Raw genomic sequence first — 19419 nt, forward strand, 5'->3', positions numbered from 1 at the left:
CATCTTCACAAGGGCTGCGCACATCCTCGTGGTCTGTGTCTGTCAGGGAGGAAGAAAAGGAGGTGAAAGAGGGCGACCTCAGGCTAGTGGCCATGCGCGTGGAGGTTCTGGGATGCTGTGCCCACCGGGGACACGGAAGGCGTCCAAGACACGGAGGGAACCAGGCAAACGCCGAAAAGACAGGAGAGATGGACCGGCTTCCACCGCTCTCCGCTGGCGCAGCTCGATGACGCCTCTGACGTCCAATCCCCCAGACACCTTCCTGCTCACGGTAATCTAGACGCTTATTGGCCCGGGTTTATTGGCCTCCTTGGCCCTGCTCTGGGGTCATTGGATAATTCTTTCGTTGCCACCCACACAACCCGGAAGCTTGCCGAGGGGGCGGGGAATGGAAATAGACGCCTAAAGGGCACCGAAATGCTTTCTGGGAATGGTAGTCATCGGTGCGCCAGGGGAAAGCCGGCTTTCTTCTGGCGGCTTAGAGCATTTTAGACTCATTCACAGAGGCGAAGAGGTGCCAGGATCCCCAGCGTCGGCGCGAAGCGCAGAAAATCCAGCGGGAAGAAACAAGTGTTAGTGTGACGGGTAGTCCGGGCTCAGTTTTAACCACTGAACGAATGTTAATGGAGCGCAGACTGTGCGCCAGGAGTCGTCCTTAAGGAAGGACTTTGCGCCCAGAATCCCTTTCAGAGGTGGAGGAAGGAATGTGTGGAAAACCGGTACAATGCCGAACTGTAGGAACGTGAAAGCGAACTAGGGCTGCCAGTTACAAGCCCCAGTGGCTGAGTTTCAGAACCATACTATGGAGTGAAAGAAGGGAACAGAACATTTTTATGACTTTCAAACCAAGCAGCACGCATGTTTAGAGAAACGCACATATATAATCAAATACTGCAGAGAAAAAGAACGGAATGGTGGGAGGAGAAACAAGAATCACCATATTCGTGACCTTTAGGGAGGGGGAGGGTAGAACCCTGGAGGAGAAGGGTTCCCGGGGCACCTCAATTATTTCTGAAGTTGGTGCGTTCACGGGTTTCATGATTATGCACAGTTAAGATGTTCTGTACATGTATTTTGTCCTGCATTTATTAAAAAAAAATTCTAGACAAATAAAGAAGTGGGCTTGTAGGTTCCATTTCTCTGCCCCAATGCTTCAGATCTGCCCGTTGAATGACAGTTATAATAGGTTCTGAACAAGGAAAGGACACCCGGGTGCTCCCCGCGCCCCCAGGACTACAATTCCCAAAAAGGATTGCTTACTCCCGGGCCGGTGTCTGCATTTGGTGGATGTACGAGCTATCCAATGAGCCCCTCTGCAGCCCGAGGGGGGCGCGGAAGTTGTCCAATCAGCGACTGGGCAGACGCGCCAATGGGCGGGAAGGTTGTTCGCGGCCCTGACAGGAGCGGCATCCCTGAGTGGGTGGAACCAGCCCCTCTCACCGGCCTCTCAGAGGCTGGCGGTTCCCCTCGGCACCCTGCTTCCCTCTCTCCGTGAGGCACTTCATCCGGGAACACCCGCGCCCAAGGCCAGTGACCTGAGGACGCCGTCATTCAACTCCTGTTCTTCGTCCTGGACAGACACAGAGGAGGAGGGAGTGCGCGGGCGCTCGTGAAAATGCTTCTATGCTCAGAGGTACCTGCGGGCCGGGGCTCAGGGCTCAGCGACCCTGGGGGTGGGGTGGGGTGGGGTGGGGGCTGGGGCCTTGGTGGGAGGCGGGGATGTGTCTCAGGAATAGGGTCTTTCGCGGTCACCTCGTGCGTCCTTCCTTTCACAGCTGTGAAGAGCCCGGAGCGGGGCTTCGTTTATGGAGCGGCTAATTATCTCACCTGTGCGGTGCGCCGGGTCTGGGGAGAGCGGGGCTGGGGATGCTCCTGTAGCAGGCAGACGGGGTGTCGGCCTTGTTGGGACTAAAGTCTTGCCGGAAGACCGGTGGCGTGAAGGGAGTAAGTGTGGAGTTGTTGGGGGAGAAGTTCGGGTTCTCCCTCCCTTTTTTTTTTTTTTATAAGATTTTATTTATTTATCTGACAGAGAGAAATCACAAGTAGATGGAGAGGCAGGCAGAGAGAGAGAGAGGGAAGCAGGCTCCCCGCCGAGCAGAGAGCCCGATGCGGGACTCGATCCCAGGACCCTGAGATCATGACCCGAGCCGAAGGCAGAGGCTTAACCCACTGAGCCACCCAGGCGCCCCCTTTTTTTTTTTTTAAAGATTTTATTTATTTATTTGACAGAGAGATCACAAGCAGGCAGAGAGGCAGGCAGAGAGAGAGAGGAGGAAGCAGGCTCCCTGCTGAGCAGAGAGCCCGATGCGGGGCTCGATCCCAGGACCCTGAGATCATGACCTGAGCCGAAGGCAGCGTCCTAACTCACTGAGCCACCCAGGCGCCCCCGGGTTCTCCCTCTTAAATAGGTTACATTCCACTGGGGGTTGTCAGGATCCCCACTGTGCACCTGAGATCCGGCCAATCAAGGCGGCGGGGTGGGGGGGGGGAGTGTGGTTTGGAGGGAGTGCGGGCCCAGGACCGCATAATATTGGTGGGCAGAGCCAGTCCTTTCCAGAGCTTTTGCGTGGAGGCCACCGGAGTCTACATTCTCAGGGGTGTAGTGGGGGCAGCGTGGTGCGCACAGATGTTTGTGACATATTGGCAAGCACGAGGCTGGAGTGTAGTTCGTTCAGCAGAAATTGTTGAGACTGTACTTTGTGGTGGGCCCTTCCTTTTGGGTGGGTGGTTGATGGAGATTGGGAGCACATGTTAAATAGTCTGACCGGTATCTGAGGTGCTCACCACCTGTTTGGGCGAGACAGGAAGCAAATAATTAGCCGTGAAATACGTAATTAGAGTTTTCCCTTGAGTGCTGAGAAATACAGGGTGTGTTTGAGTTTGTAATTTAGGCAATAATGTCTCAGCGGAGATCGGAAGGCTAAGACAAATGGTAGACGTGGGAGGGCGTTCCATTAGAACAGGACGGGAGTGTTAAAGGAATTGAATGTCCTTGAGGCTGGGGCCACGTGGGGACTGTAGGGTGGGGAAAACCAAGGTTTGGGGTTAAGACTTGCTCTTTCTGTAGGTTCTTGGAGACTAAGCATAATGACTGAAACCATGGAGTCCAGAGCCAAGCTGCTCCTAGCTCTGCCACTTAAGAGCTGTGTTACTAAAGCACTCTTTATCTCAGTTTCCTGATGTGAGAAATGGGGATGATAATAATCCTACTTCATAGATGATTGTAAAGATGAAATGGTATTTAATGTTAAAAGAGCCATGTATGACATGTAATAGGTGTTAGTGGTGGTTGATGCAATAAATAGATAAATACATAAGTTTTGAAGACTTGGAGACAGTCTGCAGTGACATTTGTGAACGTAAATGGCTTCGACCCAACTTCATTTCTTCTCCATTTTGTAGGGGCTGTTGACCCCATGTGTAGCACTGTTGAATCAGAAATAATTTTTCTCGTATCAACTGCTGTTGGCTAAGAGAATCTGATGTACCATTGAAATGATCAGAGAGAAAGAAATACTTTTTTTTAAAAATTTTTTTTTAAAGATTTTATTTATTTATTTGACAGACAGAGATCACAGGCAGGCAGAGAGAGAGGAGGAAGCAGGCTCCCCGCCGAGCAGAGAGCCCAATGCGGGGCTCGATCCCAGGACGCTGAGATCATGACCTGAGCCGAAGGCAGAGGCTTTAACCCACTCAGCCACCTAGGCGCCCCAAGAAAATACTTTTCAATAGCATATTATGATTGTGTTTATTGAAAAGTTAATATGGATTTATTTAATATTTGTTGGTAACAGTTTGTGTAAACTTGCTTACTTAAAAAAAAGTAAACTGTAGAGTAACTCAGATACAACAAAAGGAGAGAGAAGTAGCATAACTACAGCTTACCTTTTCTTGTCTCTCTATGGGAAAGCTATTATAATTTCTCTGTTCCTCTCTGCCTCAGTTTCCAATGCCCCCCCGTGTCTGCCAACCACTACACATTGTAGGGGAAGTTTGGGTTTGGAATTGCAGAGACTCTAAGGTAGTCGTACCCAGGCCAAAGGGCACATCAGCAGAGCCTCTGGGGCTTTTTAAAGAAAAACGAGGAGGATTCTTAGATCCTCCTCTAGACTCACTGAGTCAGATCTTCTGGGATAGGTCCCGGGCTGTAGAGACCAGGTATGTTTGCCATGTGGATCTGTTTCATGACAGCTTTTTTTTGCGCTGGCCTTTCCTTCATTGGAACAACATGCAAGAAGATTGGGAAAATCCACAAGTTAATGTTTGAAGCCATTTTGCAGGCCTCTGTCCTTCAAGTTCCATGATTTCGTGATCTGCATCTTCACTGTGGTGTGTTAAATCCTTAAAACTTGTCAGAGAGTCATGTTATTAATAACACAGGGATTCCTTGCAAGAATCATGGACAGATCCCTTTCTGCCCCAGTCCTCTCTTTGGAGTGGGGCTAAGAATGGTAACCCGCCTGTGGGATGTAAGGACTAAATGAGAAATAGATTCAAGGCAGTCAGCACAGGATCTGGCCCAGAGTGATGCCTTTCACAAGTTATTATTACTACTTTTTGATTTCTCTCCATTCTTTTTTTCTTTGTACATATGATTTATTCATTTATTTTAGAGAAGGAGTGCACGCCCCTGTGGCAGGGGTGCGCACGGTGGGTGGGGAGAGGAGTAGGGAAAGGGAGGGAGAAAATCTCAAGCAGGAATGCACAGTGAGCGTAGAGCCTGATGTGGCGATAGATGTCATGATCCTCACGTCATGACCTGAGCCTAAATGAAGAGTCAGGCACTCAACGCAACCCATGATTTCCCTCCTTCTGAATATTATTTGGATGTAGTTACTGACTATGTCCTCACTGTGGATCAGGCTGGTTCCTGCCTCCCCAGGTTACAGCCATGTTAAGAAAGCCAGTTAGCCTCCCAAGAGTCCTAGGATGCCACTGCTTTGATGTATGCCTGCCTTCAATACAGAGCCCTCCTGGGGCTAGCCATGCAAGGAATTTCCAGAGAAGACTGTTGGGAGGACTAGATACGGAGTGTTCCCCTCAGTGCCGGGCGCACAGCTGGTGTTCAAGACTGGTAGTGAGTGTCAGCACCATGTCACCATCATCAGTGTCCTGACCTTCATCATGGACTGGTGCTCTCACTCCTACCATCCTACAGTTAGAACTCTTCTATTGGACACATCGGGCTTATATGTTATTATATTCTAATAATTCCATTTGGTTCAATAGGACTCTTTCAAGCACTTACCGTGATCACCAACTCTCGTGACTCCCAGTTCCTCTCTCCCTTATCTTTCCATTCTGCTGTTCCCTTAAGGCAGTTCCCTCTTTTATTTCCTGTGACCCCCACCCCCAACCCTTCCCTGTATCCTGGGAAATTAGGAGTCCATTAGCCATTTCCTCCCTGTCTTTGCTTGGACCCTGGGGGGACATCTGTTCCTGAAACTTCCTAAGGTGCTGCCTGTGTTCTCATACCCCACATTATTCAGGATTGGGGGGTTCAAGATGGTATCTTCTCGCTTCTTTGCCCCCATGCCATTTCTTGGAGATCTGTGGTCCCCAGGGAGAGCATCCTGACCTCCTCATCATTACTGTTTTCTCCCTTCCTCGTAGTTATTCACCTAATTCATTGAAGACTTGGGTTCCAGGCCCACAGCCTCCTCTGTCTTGATTCTTGCCATTAGCTGGGGTGGCCTCAGTGTGTGCATGGAGGGCCCAGCCTCCAACAGGCATTCATTTTCTCAAATGCCTACTTTGCCATGATCATCTCTGCCACCACTATCACCGTGGTGCCTTGGATTTCCACCCTGGTGCTGCACCACCTTGCACGTGAGCAGTGCAGCACCTTTCAACCCCAATCTCTTTCCAGTATGTTCCTTCTGTCATTTCTGCTCTGCCATCTGCGTGCTCTTCCCGAGGACCTCCTTGGATTTCTCTGTCTTTTAGATGCTCCCTCGAGGCTCTCATCTCTCACCTGAGCTTGGATTTCCCAGCCCATGATTCAGCAGTTGTCCTGGCAATGCTTCTACCACCCTTGCCTTTCATCTGAGTAAACCCTAAGCCATGGGTGAAGCAAAGCATCCATGTTCGCCTTGAATCCTCGTGGTGGGAATCACACAGCAGGGCAGCTTGGAACAACTGCGAGTTCTTGTGAACCAGCCTCCCCTGTGCCCTCATGGAGCTCCCCCATTCTGTGGTTCCCTGGGCAGCTCCCTTTCCCACTCTCCAGAATCCTTCCAGCAGACTTTTCCCACTCTCCTCAACCCTGTGATTGACGCTACCCTCCTTCATTCTCTGCATAACATGGGCCATGGGATGCATACTGCTTCACAGAGAAGATGGGAACCTTCAGATTGGAACTCCATGGACATCCCTCCAAGAAAGGGAACCGTCCTTTCCTCTTGTGACAGTGGTCAGCATCCTCCCCAGAGGCCACTGGGAGCACACCTTTCCTTAAACACAGTGGGTTCTGTTACTCATCGTGGGGGAGAACCCACATCATGGGAATTGTGGGGCTGATCAGTAAGAAAGAGGGTGTTAGAACATACAGGATTTGAGCTTTGGGTGGATGTTTTGGGTAGCAATCAAGGAAGAAGGAGTGTGCTCTGGGCTGGGTGCTTTGGGACAGTTCTGGGACTGGGTAGGTCCATCGGTCTTCTCTAGAAGGAGGTGTGAGTAGTGAGATGAACAGTGTCAATTCAGAAGGAAGGCACTCACTCCTATGAGCTGGGAGAGAGGATGATTGGTATTTTGTGATGGGCATGACAACCTGGTTTTGTCTGTTTGGACAAGAGAGGAAGTGCTGCAATTCTTTGAGGTCGCATATGTCCAACAGGGGAAACACATGGCCTCTCTGTGTCTGCTGTGCAGCCTTGCTCATGGTGCCAGGCCGCCTTCTTGATGTCAGCACTGCTCTTCCTTCTTTCCCAGTGGAGGAGGGAAGTCTTCACAAGACAAATAGGTGTGTGCCAGACAGGAGAAACTAGCCTGAACACTGAAGCCCAGAGCTGTGTCAGCGGCACCTGACGTGTCGGGGGGCGGGTAGCAAGAGGGCATCCTGGAGAGGCTTTCAGAGAGTGAAATGCAGGGGAGGACCCAGGGGTTTCAAGTCAGGGAGGTGATGTACTCTGGGTTTTTGACCATCTCCAGGAGCTACGTGAGAGCTGCTTTGGTGAAAAAGGGCAAGTCTCTTCCCTTTTCTTTCCCTGGCTCAGGCCCCTTCTCCTATCTGGTCTGTTGCAACACTTCCTCCTTGTTCTGCCTGCTTCTCATGCAGCTCCTTCTCCCACCCAAGTTCCCCTGATCTGGCCAAGGTGATCTTTTTGGAATCCCACATCTTCTCCTGTTACTATGTTACTGGAAACCTTTTGATACCCGACCAGCCACAAGGTAGAATCTGCACTGTGTGGTGGGACTCCCTTTGCTTTTCATGATCCTCCCATGGTGCCCTTGGTCTCCTGCTGCCAACTGGAAACCTGCATTTGGATTATCTCAAATCCAGTCCTTCCAAAAGTGCTTTGAGATCCCCTGCCTGTTTTTTCCTCCTTGTCACCCCCACCCTCTGAACTCCATGACTGGGACCAGTGTGCCCTTCAGCTCCCACGTGCAAAAGGGAAGAGTCATTTTTGAACTCTGCTTTGACTTCCTTTCCCCCTTCTGCGATCATTCACCCAGACGTGTGATTTTGTCGGCTGATTTTTTCTGGAATCTACCTCCTTTTCTCCACCACTGCTTCTGCCCTCTCATTCCGAGCTATGGTCATTTGTGGTGTGATCCACAGTGCTAGTGTGATTGGTGAGCTTCCAGGTGCATCAACCTCCCCCAAGAACTGTCTCCCCTGGAATCCAGAGATTTGTGGAAGCCCCACGCATTCATATCGCTGCCTAGTTTCTTGTTTCCTGGCTGCTGCTGCTTCTTTTTTTTCTTAAGATTTTATTTATTTATTTGACAGAGAGAGACACAGCGAGAGAGGGAACACAACCTGGGAAAGTGGGAGAGGAAGAAGCAGGCTTCTTGCTGAGTGGGGAGCCCAATTGGGGGCTCGATCCCAGGACCCTGGGCTGAAGGCAGAGCTTAACGACTGAGCCACCCAGGTGCCCCAGTTTCCTGGCTTCCTGTAGCTGTTGGAGATGGACCCAAATGTTCCTTCAGTGTCTGCACACCTGGTCCATCTTCCTTCTCCAGTCCTGCTTCCCAATCACCTTTGCTGCACTACGGGATCTGGTCAGTCCTTCCAATGTGCTCTGTGCCCACTGGTCTTAGGGCAGCTCGGCCGCTCCCTCTGCCCCAGACACTTTCTCCTCAATCCCCCCTCACTCAAGAGCTCTCATCTCCCCTCAGGTGAATGCCGTGACTCCACAATCTCTATTGAATGGTTACTCAATTGCCAGAGGCACAGTTCTCACATGGTTCCAGACGTGACCCAAACAGATCGGGGTGGAACAGTTAGTGAGCCTTTCTTCCAGTGAGAAGCAGCCAGAAAACAGAGTCAAGAAATCTGGCATGTCAGGGGGTGCTGGATGCTGTAGGAAGGTTGGAAGCGGCTGTCATCTAAGCTGGGATGGCCAGGTAAGGCCCCCTGAGGACAAAGGTGGGAAAGCCTTGTAGGAGGTGAGGGAGTGAGCCCTGTGCATGTCTGTGGGCACAGTGTCCCTGGCAGAGTGAAGGGGGAGTAGGAAGGTCTCTGTGGAGAGAGTTGGGCTGACTTGTTCCAGGAATAACAAGGCCAGAGTCGGGGAGAGGGGGGATAATAGCAGATGGGGTCTTAGGGACCTAGGGTAGGAGCCACTGGAGGCCAGGCAGGGGTGGGTGGGGGCGGATTTTGAAGTGAAGAATGAAGTGACCTGAGTTGGATTTTAATGGGATCACTTCAGTTTTCTGTTGAGAACAGCGAAGGTGAAATCAGTCAGATCAGTTTGGAGGCTCCTAGAATATTCCAAGACAAGAGATACTGTCAGCTTGGATCAGGGTGGTAGGAGGGGAAGTGCTGTTAATCGCCCAGAGTCTGGGTACATGTTGAAGGAAGAGCTGTTGGGATATGCTGACAGATTGGATGTGGGTGAGGCCATGAGTCAAGAAGATGCCCAGCCTCTGACTCTGCCAGCTCATGTCAGATGCGGCTCCCTCTGGAGGCCCCTGACGCTTACAGACAAGGTCCAGCCCACTATCTGTTCTCTGTGCATGTCCTTCGGGGCAGTCAGTCCTGTCTCAATGCAGAGTCTCGTTTAATGTTTGTCCTCCCCCCTCCACTGTGAGAATAATGGTGCTGAGAGGGACCACATATGTCTCAGTGTCCCATGCCATGTAGACTCCTAGCAAGTATTTCTCAGCCAGCAGAGTGACAAGGAACTGAATGTAGACGCTCAAGGTTCTATTTCCTGACAAGGTCTCAAGACTACCATGTCCATTTCATTGGTTTTGAGTAGTCTGTGTGTTTTAGAAACCAGGCCAAAGGCTGTTAAGACTGAAATTCCGTTGTGAAAAAATTAATTTGCTGTCACCTGCATTGAAAAATGTCACTGTTGTGCAAGTGGGTCACAGGATCACGTCTTGGCAGAGGCAGCATTTTCCGGAGACCTACGCCTTCCTTCCCAGCACAGTGTTGACATCTACACAGCTCAGCCCAGAGAGCAGGGTTGAAATTTTGACCTGAGATATTCTGAAGGTGAGGGGATGCTGTTTTCCCTCCCCAGAGAAGACGTGTCACTTTAGAATGAGAATATTCTGGTGAGGATAAATTAGCTGCCAAACTTGCCCATCAAGAAAGTCGAATAAATCATGGCTTTTCTGGATTTTTGCCACCCCCCCATTTTTTCCAAAAGGTAAGAAATTAAATTTGGAAAATATATATGGAAAGCACTGGCCTCAGATCTAGAATACTAATTACTTTTCTTTTAAAGTTTTTTTTTTTTTTTTTTTTTTTAAGATTTTGTTATTAGGGAATCTCTACCTAACATGGGGCTGAATTCATAGCTCCCAGATCAGAATCACCAGCTCTTCCAGCTAGCCAGCAAGGTGCCCCTTGAGGATTAACATTTTCAATGACAAAAGTGAATACATTTTCTCCACTCGGTAATCTAATTTGAATAAATTGGGCATATAATTTATTGCCTCTTTTTTTTTTTTTTTTAAAATTGGCCGGATGGTATTCCACAGTGTGGTTTTACTTCATGTGACAACACTTTTGTTTGTCATTTGGGTGGCTGTTTAGGGCTGTGTTAAACGTTTTTGCATGTGTGTTTGAATTTTTCAAAGAGATGGGTTTCAGGGGAGAAGTGTCTGCAAAATGGTCCTCAGAAGAGGTTACGTCAATTTCTGTTCTCACCCATGGTAAATGAGATGCTATCACAGAATAATCTTAGTCTCTTAAATTGTGAGCTGGGAAGTAGAAAAAGATTTCTTTGTATTTTGAGAGAGAGAAAGAGGGAGAGAGAGAATGGGAAAGGGGCAAAAGGAGAGGGAGAGAGAGAATCTGAAGCACGTTTCCCGCTGAGCACAAAGCTTGAATGGGGCCAGATCCCACAACCCTGAGACTATTACCTGAGCCAAAATCAAGAGTCAGATGCTCAACCTATTGAGCCACCCAGTTGCCCCTTAAGTTTATATTTTTATAATCAGTAGGAAGACTGAGAATTTTCAGTTGGTCACTGTCACTGTCAGTTTTTTATATGAACCTTTTCTCCTTAGCATTTTCCCGGTGGGTTGTCTCTTTGATTTTTTATGTTTTTGTTATTAACTTTTTTATTTTTGGATTTTTTTCTTGAGTTTTTGTTTATTTATTTGACAGAGAGTGTGTGTGAACGTAAGCAAGGGGAGCAGCAGAGAGAGAGAGCGAGAGCGAGTGCACAAGTAGGCAGAGTGACAGGCAGAGGGAGAGGGAGAAGGAAGCCCCCCTCCAGAGCAGGGAGCCTGAAACAAGGCTGGATCCCAGGACCCTGGGATCATGACCTGAGCCAAAGGCAGAGCTACGCAGGTGCCCCTTTATATTGATTTGTAAGAATTTTTATATGTAGAGTGGTAGTCTTTGGCTTCTGTACTTGTTGTAGTTTTTTGTCCCAAACTCTTGCTTGTCTTTGAGTTTAGCTTGTACCATACATTTCATGATACATTTCATTCTGAATCTTTATGGTACCAGATTTGGCAGTCTGACTTCATCGCTTTGAGATAATGCTTTAAAGGACCTTTTTCAGCCAGTACTACATTTTACTTTAGCACTTTTATGGTTTTGGCTTCTATTGTTTAGACCATTTATCTAACCTTATTATTTTGTATAATATAAAGTAGCCCTTTTTGTCCCTACACCATCTAGCAATAGTCTATATCCCTCATGGATTTGAAACATAACTTAGATACCAAATTCTTACATATGCTTTAACATAGCCATGCATATATCCTTCCTCACTTCCAGTTGGACTTGCTGTTTTCATTTTGATGCCTACACGTTTTGACTTGCAATGTAGCTTAATTGTGAATTGATTGAGAGGTCCCATAGCTTGCTTCTCAGAGTAAAAATAGGTTTGTGCCAGGGAATAGCACCATTTTCTTAGTTCATTTGAGCAGCTGGACTCCAGGGAGGAAGAGAAGAAAGAGACACTGACAAAAGGCACATGTCTAAGTCTGTGAGAGCAATAACGTTTCAGGAAGCCATACTGTGTAGACTTCAACATACATGTCATTGGCCAAAACTAGGCATGTGGCCCTACTCCTAGCTGCAGGAATGTGTGGGAGGGGAGAATTTCTCACAGGGAAGATTGGTACCTTGAACAAAATTGGGGTCCTCTTACTAAGGAACAGGGATAGGTGTATGTTGAAAGGGGAACTTGGAGGGTCAGCTGCATCTCTCATTGGTTTTTGTTTTTGTTTTTCTTTAGAATTTCCCTAGGTAGGGGTGCCTGGGTAACTTAGTCGGGTTGAGCATGTGAGTCTTGATCTCAGCTTAGGTCTCCATCTCAGGGTTGTGAGTTCAAGCCCCATGTTGCATTCCATGCTGGGCATGGAGCCTTCTTAAAAGAAAAAAAAAAAAAGAAAGAAAATAAGGATTTCCCCAGGTATTCCAAAGAGACAGAAGGGTGGGGAAGAAAGATACTGGAGATAGGTGAGCAGGGGAGAAGACATAATGTATAAAAGAAAATGCTCAGTCTTCATTGTTCAGTTTGATGAGCATTAAGAAATGTACACAGTTGGCTCTTGAACAACATGGGTTTGAATTGCATGAGTCCACTTATATGTGGATTTTTTTTTATAAATATAGCACAGTAATGCAAATGTATTTTTCTTCATGATTTTCTGTAGCATACTTTAGTGAAAGAATAAAATGTATAATACATATAGCATACAAAATACCTTTAATCAACTGTTTCTATTACCAGTAGTGCTTCTGGTCAACAGTAGGCAAGTAGTAGTAAAATTTGGGGGGAGATGAAATTTACATACAGATTTTTTACTACACGGGAATGGGTACCCCAACCACTGTGTTGTTGAAGGATCAATTGTGTATCTGTGTCCCAGCCCCAAACACAAGACATAAAATATATCTGAAGCTCCAGAAGTTACCCTCGTATCTCTTTGTACTTAGTCTCCTTACCCCCGCTGGTCATTTTCTGATTTCAGGATCTACGGAAGATTATATTTGCCCGGGCTTGAACAACGTGTGAATGGAATTTTGTCATATGCAATTCCTTTGTCTTCTTTCACTCAGTGTGTTCTTTGAGATTCATCCATGTTGTGTGCACTTCCAAAGGTAAACAAACCCTGATGGTTCAAGTGGAGAGGACAGATTTTAATCAGTAATAACTGTTGGAATCAGGAAAAGAGTCCTGCATGAATGAAACTCTGCCTTGATTTGTACAGAGGGCATTTTAAAGAGAATGAAGAAGTAAGGCCAGGGATGAGTAAAGTCAGGGGAGGAACAGATGACAAAAAGTAGAATACGTATTGGTCCATATGAAACTGCCCGTATTTGCTAACTGGGAGACAAGGGCCTGACTTTTCAGTAGATGCCTTGAGTTTCCTCAGGCAGGCACTAAGGGGGACCTGTGTTGCAGGGTTGGGACCTGGAGCTGTTAGAAACTATGTTAATGTTTATTGGAGTTGGTATATGATAAGCCAGGTTTGAGAAGAGGGCTCAGAGCAGTCTGGCTAGAGTTTGGTCAAGGAAAGAATCTTCATCAGTGTAAAGTAGTTTCCTCCTTTCTATGTAGTGTGTTTAAACCACGATTTATTCATCTGTTCATCTGATGGTTAGACATTTTGTTGTATCCAAGTTTTTGGTCATTGTGAATAGGCTACAATAAACTTTCTTACAGAAGTCTTAAATTTCTCCTGAACTTGCTTAGTGGGATTGCTTAGTCACAGGGTGGGGACATATTGAAGTACTAGCCTAGTTTCCAAAGTGGTTGATCAGTTTACACTTCCCACCAGCAATATACTGACACTCAGTTGCTCAGCATCCTCGTTAACATTCTGTGTTGTCAGTGAGGGTGAAATAGCATCTCATTATGCTTTCACATTGCATTTCCCTGGTGACAAATGATCTGAGTTAGGCACCTTTTCATGTGTTTAGTGGGCATTCCTACATCTTTGGGCTCTGTCTGTTCATCTTTTGCCCATTGTTGTTGTCAATGTTGTTTTTGGTTTTGACTTTTTGGAGTTATTATGTATTCTGGATAGGAATTCTTTGTCAGACAGATGCATGATAAATGTACATGGATAGGAGAATAAAAATTTAAAATATTTTACAGTAGCATCTAAGACATAAACTGGTTAGGTGGCTGGGTGGCTCGGTTGATGACTCATCTGACTTTTGATCTCAGCTCAGGTCTTGAACTCAGGGTTGTGAGTTCAGACCCTGCTTTGGACTCTATATTGGGCTCCATGGTAGGTGTGGAGCCTGTTTAAAAAACAACAACAGCAACAAAAAGGCAAACTGGCTGGAAGTAAGTCTCATGATAGACATGAAACGCCTACAGAAAGCAAAACATTGTTGAGAGGAATTCAAGAAGAGTGAAATCAGTGGGAGATAGGCTTTGTTTATGCATTGGAAGATATGACATCATTGAGATTTCTGTTTTCCATGATTTGATTCATGCAAACAATGCAATCCCAATCAAACTCCTAGCCATCTTTTTCCTCTTTTGTAGAAAAAATGAACAAATTGATGCCACATGTATATGGCAATGCCAAGGGTCTAGAATAGCCAAACAAGTTTTCAAAAGAATGCAGTTGAAGAACCCACACTACTTATTCCTGCTCAATTTCAAGACTTAACAGTGAAACGACAGTAATCAAACCCTTTGGTGTGAAGATAGATCAATGAAACAGAATAGAGTCTAAAAATAGACCAATCACAACAGGTACTGTTGATTGATTTTTGCCCAGAGTGTCAGTTCAGTGGGGAAAAGGAAGTCATTCAATTTTATTTTTTTAAAGATTGATTAAGTTATTTATTAATTAATTTATTTATTAGAAAAGAGAGAGAGAGAGAGAGATCATGAGCAGGGAGGAAGGGGAAAGGGAGAAGCAGACTCCCTGCTGAGCAGGATGCCCAATGTGGGGCTCTATTTCAGCACCCAGGGATCATGACCTAAGCTGAGGACCAGGCCCAACAGGTGAACAAGCCAGGTGACCCAGGGGAGTCTTTGTAGTGAATAATACTGGATGAATTGGATACTGAAGTGGAAACAAAACAGACTTTGACCCCTACCTCATTCTTTACATACACACATAAATTTGGGAAGGATCATGACCCTAAATATAAAAGACTTAACCAATTTCTGTCACTCACCCTTTCCCTTTCATTCTGTTCAAATACATCTGAAGGGCGTTTTCATCAGCACAAACTCAAAATCAAAATAAAATTCTAAGCAATAGGAAGAACACTGACTAACTGACAGTGTTTCTTCTTTCTTTTTTCAGTCTTATATTTGATGGTGTCTTAGAGTGAAATATGGCATATGGGTAGTGTAGAAAAATTTTAAAACAGAAAAATTAACACACACACACACACACTTACAGAGACCCCAGAAGTCTGAAGTTTCTCCTGTTTCTCTGCTGTTCTTCAGCCTCCCTGCCTACCTGCAGCTACTGGAACATTCCAAGGCACTTCCTGCCCAGAGCATTTCTATCAGCTGCTCATTCCATCCTTAGTTCCTTCTGCACAGCTTTCTCCAATTCTGTGGGAGTCCACGCAGCCCTCCCCTTTTCAGAGAGGCCTTCCCTTTGACCTTGTCTGATGCAGGTCCTTCATCCCCTGCTATTGTCCTTCATCTGGCATAAGCTCTTACTTTGTCTCTGTCTCTGTCTACCAATGCCTGGACTTTGCAGACACTCAAGAAGTATTATTTGTCTGGATCAATAGTGTCAAGCTGAGGGCGAATACAGAAGCTGCTCCGTGTCATCCAGGAGAGGGCAGTAGGAAGTCCAGGGAAGAGCTCCTAGAGGAAGGCAGCTTGGTCAGCTTTTTAGTAGGTAGAGCTGCTCAGCGGTGGAGCGAGTGCTTTCTTTGTAGGGCGTGCTCAGGCGGTGGCTTGGTGTTGTTGAAGGGTTCTTGCCCTGGATGTCAGGGTTGACCAGGTCATTTGGAAGGCCCCTTCCAACCAGACAGCCAGCCATGCTTGAGGACTAGTCTCCTCTCTGGTCTGTGGTTCTTTCTCAACTGCAGATGTGGCTCTAACCACTAGACGGCACTAGATGATGCCTTTGAGGACAGTGCCCATCAAATCACCAACAGTGAGAACACAATTTTCTCTCTTTTAATTATTGAAATACAGTTTGATCTATACAATGTTATATCAATCTGAGGTGTGCAGCATTGCTTATTTGACAAGTCTGTACTTTATTCAGCACTCACCACGATTATGTGTATTCACTGTCTGTCACAGTACATTATTATGATATTATTGATGATATTCCTGAGGTACTTTTCATTTTTGTGAGTTATTTATATAAGTGGAAGTGTGTGCCTCTTAATCCCCATCACCAGTTTTGCTACCCCCCCTCCCCCACTACCCTCTGGCAGTCACCATTCTGTGTTGAAGAGTCTGTTTGGTTTTGTTGGTTTGGAGAACAAACTTCTCAGGGCATTTACACCCCAAACACAGACTTCAACAACAGCTTCACAAAACAGTCTTTAACTCTTATAGTATGTAATGGATGCTGATATTTTCTGTTTAACTCTTACCATCTGCATTTTCTGAGCCAGGGATTTGCAGACTATTACATTGGTTTTGTGAACGTGTATGGGTCACAATTCATTGTTTGAAAAGCACTGTTTTAGACAATGGAGTGTGTTCACCCTTGTAAAAGTCTGTGGGTCAGTTTTCCTTGACAGTCTGGGCTTGTGGGTAATTGTGTCCCTTAGTGCGTACTTAGTGTGTTTCTGTGCTGAGTTGCTGCCTTGAGTAGCCAAAGGTATTTGCTTCCTTACGGGTGTCTGCTGAGGTGGGCACATGGCCATCTGTGGGAGACTGGTGGGGACAGGTACAGGATTAGCACAGACCATAGTCAGGACAGCAGTAAGCCTTGTCGGTGGATATGAAGAGAACATATGTTATCTGTCTGAGATGGATATCTGAGAACTTAGAACCTAGCTGGGTGAAAACACACACACACACACACACACACAGACACACACACAGTCGCGTGTGCCCTACCCTTTTCAATTTACTGATCAGGCAAATGGGAATGAGGTAACGTACTCAGGTTAGCACTTAGGATGTTTCATGGTAAAATAACAGAAGACCAATTCCATTTGATTGATTTATTACTTTTTTTTTAAAGATTTATTTGAGCGAGAGAGAATGAGGGGGGGAGGGCAGAGGGAGAGAGAATCCTGAAGCAGACTCCCCATTGAAGATGAAGTCTGATGCCTGACTGAATGCCAGAACCCAGAGATCGTGACCTGAGTTGAAACCAAGAGCTGGCTGCGCTACCCCGTTTGGTTTAAATGGTAAAGATGTTTATTAATTCCCAAGATAGCCATTGAAGGGCAAGGGCCAAAATGGCTTCACATGGCCTTAGGGATCCAGGCTTTTTCTGTTACTTCTTGTTTCCTTAAGGCTGGTTCCTTATGGTTGGCAGAAGACCTTCACTGGTAATCTGGGCTTCAGCTCCTGGTTTAGAAAACTAAAACTTTGGTTCCTTGTAATATAGACCGGGGAGAGCTCAGGCTACCATAGCATTTTCTAGGTTGTGAAGACCAGAGTTCAGGCTACTGCACTATTGTTGTAGCTGTTGTGTTTATCGGTTCTTAGTTTTCCCATTATGACCTGCCTGAGGGATGTGGAAGGACTGGTACCTAATACAGAGCTGGGGGAAAGGCTTAGGTAGTCTTTTGTGAGTTTTAGGAAACAATCTCGGATCTCCCTTCCTACGGACACAGAACTTGTGGTCAAGCAGAGTTGTCTGACTGGCTCTTGCCAGTGAGTTTGCTGAGGGAATAAATGGTGGGAGGTCTTCTAGGTGAGGTATGAGGTGAGGTGCTGTGCTCTGTAGGGCCCTGGGAAGGGAGTTAGGCACTTGAGCAAAGAGAGAGAAGAAATGGTCGCCGGGGAAGGGAGGCTGGTGACGAGGGGCCGTGTATGTGAGCACCAAGACGGATGGCTGAGTCTGCTGAGATTTGTAATGGAGCATGAATCTGCCTCTGTTGGCTGTTGGAGGTAGCTGATGGTCCTCTTTGACCTGGTTCCTGAGAACTGGGTCAGAACCTACTGACCTCGCCTTGCCTGCCTCCTTTCTTCCCTTTTAGGTCTGCAGTAAGCCTTGGCTACTGGCTTGACCCTTCCATTCAGCATTTTGTAAGACCGTCTAAGGAGAGGAAGGCCCCCAGAATTAATAGAGGCAAGTGACTCCCTCCCTCCCAACGTCCCCTCATCAGACCAGAGGCCCGAGGTTTTAGGGATTCCTTCTTCAAAAGAGAGTGTTCACTCTCTCCAGTGGCGTATGAAAGTGCTCATTTCCCAACATCCTCACCAGCACAGGAACCTTTTCATTGTGGTTAATCTGGAAAATGGTATCTTACAGTAAATTTGTTTTATTTTATTCCTCTTATTTTGGGGCTGAAGTTAAGGATCATTTTATATGTTTAAGAGCCATTTGTGCTATCTTTTACTGTGAACTGTCTAAGTAAGGAATCACCTTTTTGGCCTTATTAAAGTGATAGTAGCACTATTAGTCTCTGCAAGTCCTTTCTATCAAGGCAGTGAAAAGATTTGAGACAGGATTTGAGATTGCAATTGATTCATCTCAATCTCAATCAGATTGAGAAATTAGCCAAATGATCCCAGTCCTTGAGCATGCAGGGAATCCTGGCCCTAAAGATGGAGCTTGTGGGTAGATTCTGTAAGAAATGCAAAGAACGTTTAAAGTGGTGGTCCCTGACTATAAGGACATGGATCTTACCTTGAGCTGAGGGTGAACCCAGGCTTTAGGAAGATGGGGCCAGGCCTACCTAAGAGGACTGAAGCCTCCCTCCTGGGCGCCTGAGGCAGCTTTCCTAACCAGAGGCAGGGACCCACCTTGGAGCCCTGGGGAGCTGGGTGCCCCAGGCAGCATGTCAGCGGCCTGCCTGCCTTCTTCCTCTGCCTGGGCTGGCATGTCCAGGCTGCAGCACACAAAGAAAGGGCTTCCCAAATAGGGTGTGGTGAGCATCTTTAAAGTTTTTGTTTCAATATCCAGTCTGTTGTGGACGATATTCTATAACATAAAATAAAAATGATTTCCTAGAAACATAAAATGCAAGATAAACTGTAAAGTACAATCTCAAATTATGTATTAGGAGAATCAATAGACCTAGAACTCTTATATCACATTGCAGTAAGTGTCTAAATGCTACTCAAATTTCATTCTTAAGATAGTTATGCTTTAAGCAACAGGACTTTAGAACATGGATTTTATCTTCCTTTTCCACTCTTTTATTTCCCATCTTCTTTACACAAGCTCCCCACCCTGGAGCTGAATAAGTCAATTTTGGGGGCAATGTTTGCTCATGCCTTTCTCTCCCACAGACGGTCTGTGAGGTCATTTTATAAGCATAGAGGCTTTTACCTACGCAGGATGAAGATGAAGGGACTATGGTAAGAAATACGGCTTTATTTTTTTTTATTTCATTTTGCTTGGCCATTTATCTACAAACGGTCTACAAATAGTCTGACTGCAAAATATTATTTTGTCATGATCTCGCATTTTGAGGTTTAGCTGAGTCCTGTGTAGTTTGTACCTGGCCTCGAAAAAGCATATTTCAAAGAGGAACATTAGATCTGATGTTTTGATGTAAAACACTTGTCTTTCCTATGTACAATCATGGGATATTTTATTTTAATTTTTAAAGATTTTATTTATTTATTGAGAGGGAGAGCATGACTGGAAGGCCCAGAGGCCCACATTGGAGCAGGGAGCCCAATGTGGGCCTTGATCCCAGGACCT

At 46.3% G+C, this 19419-nt stretch overlaps 1 long non-coding RNA gene across 5 annotated transcripts in view; it reads left to right on the top strand.

Annotated features, from left to right (window-relative positions):
* The first annotated feature begins 1380 nt into the window (after window positions 1–1380).
* The window catches only part of LOC132026843 (uncharacterized), a 29950-nt gene continuing 11911 nt past the window's right edge, over window positions 1381–19419 (top strand). For 4 of the 5 annotated variants that reach the window (XR_009407017.1, XR_009407016.1, XR_009407019.1 and 1 more), the window contains exons 1-2: window positions 1381–1633; window positions 19002–19070. This is a non-coding gene — a long non-coding RNA (uncharacterized LOC132026843). The remainder of the gene's footprint in view (window positions 1634–19001; window positions 19071–19419) is intronic. The other variant, XR_009407018.1, reaches the window with a different exon arrangement.

Source organism: Mustela nigripes, chromosome 11, assembly GCF_022355385.1.
Source record: "Mustela nigripes isolate SB6536 chromosome 11, MUSNIG.SB6536, whole genome shotgun sequence".
Lineage (NCBI taxonomy): Eukaryota > Metazoa > Chordata > Mammalia > Carnivora > Mustelidae > Mustela > Mustela nigripes.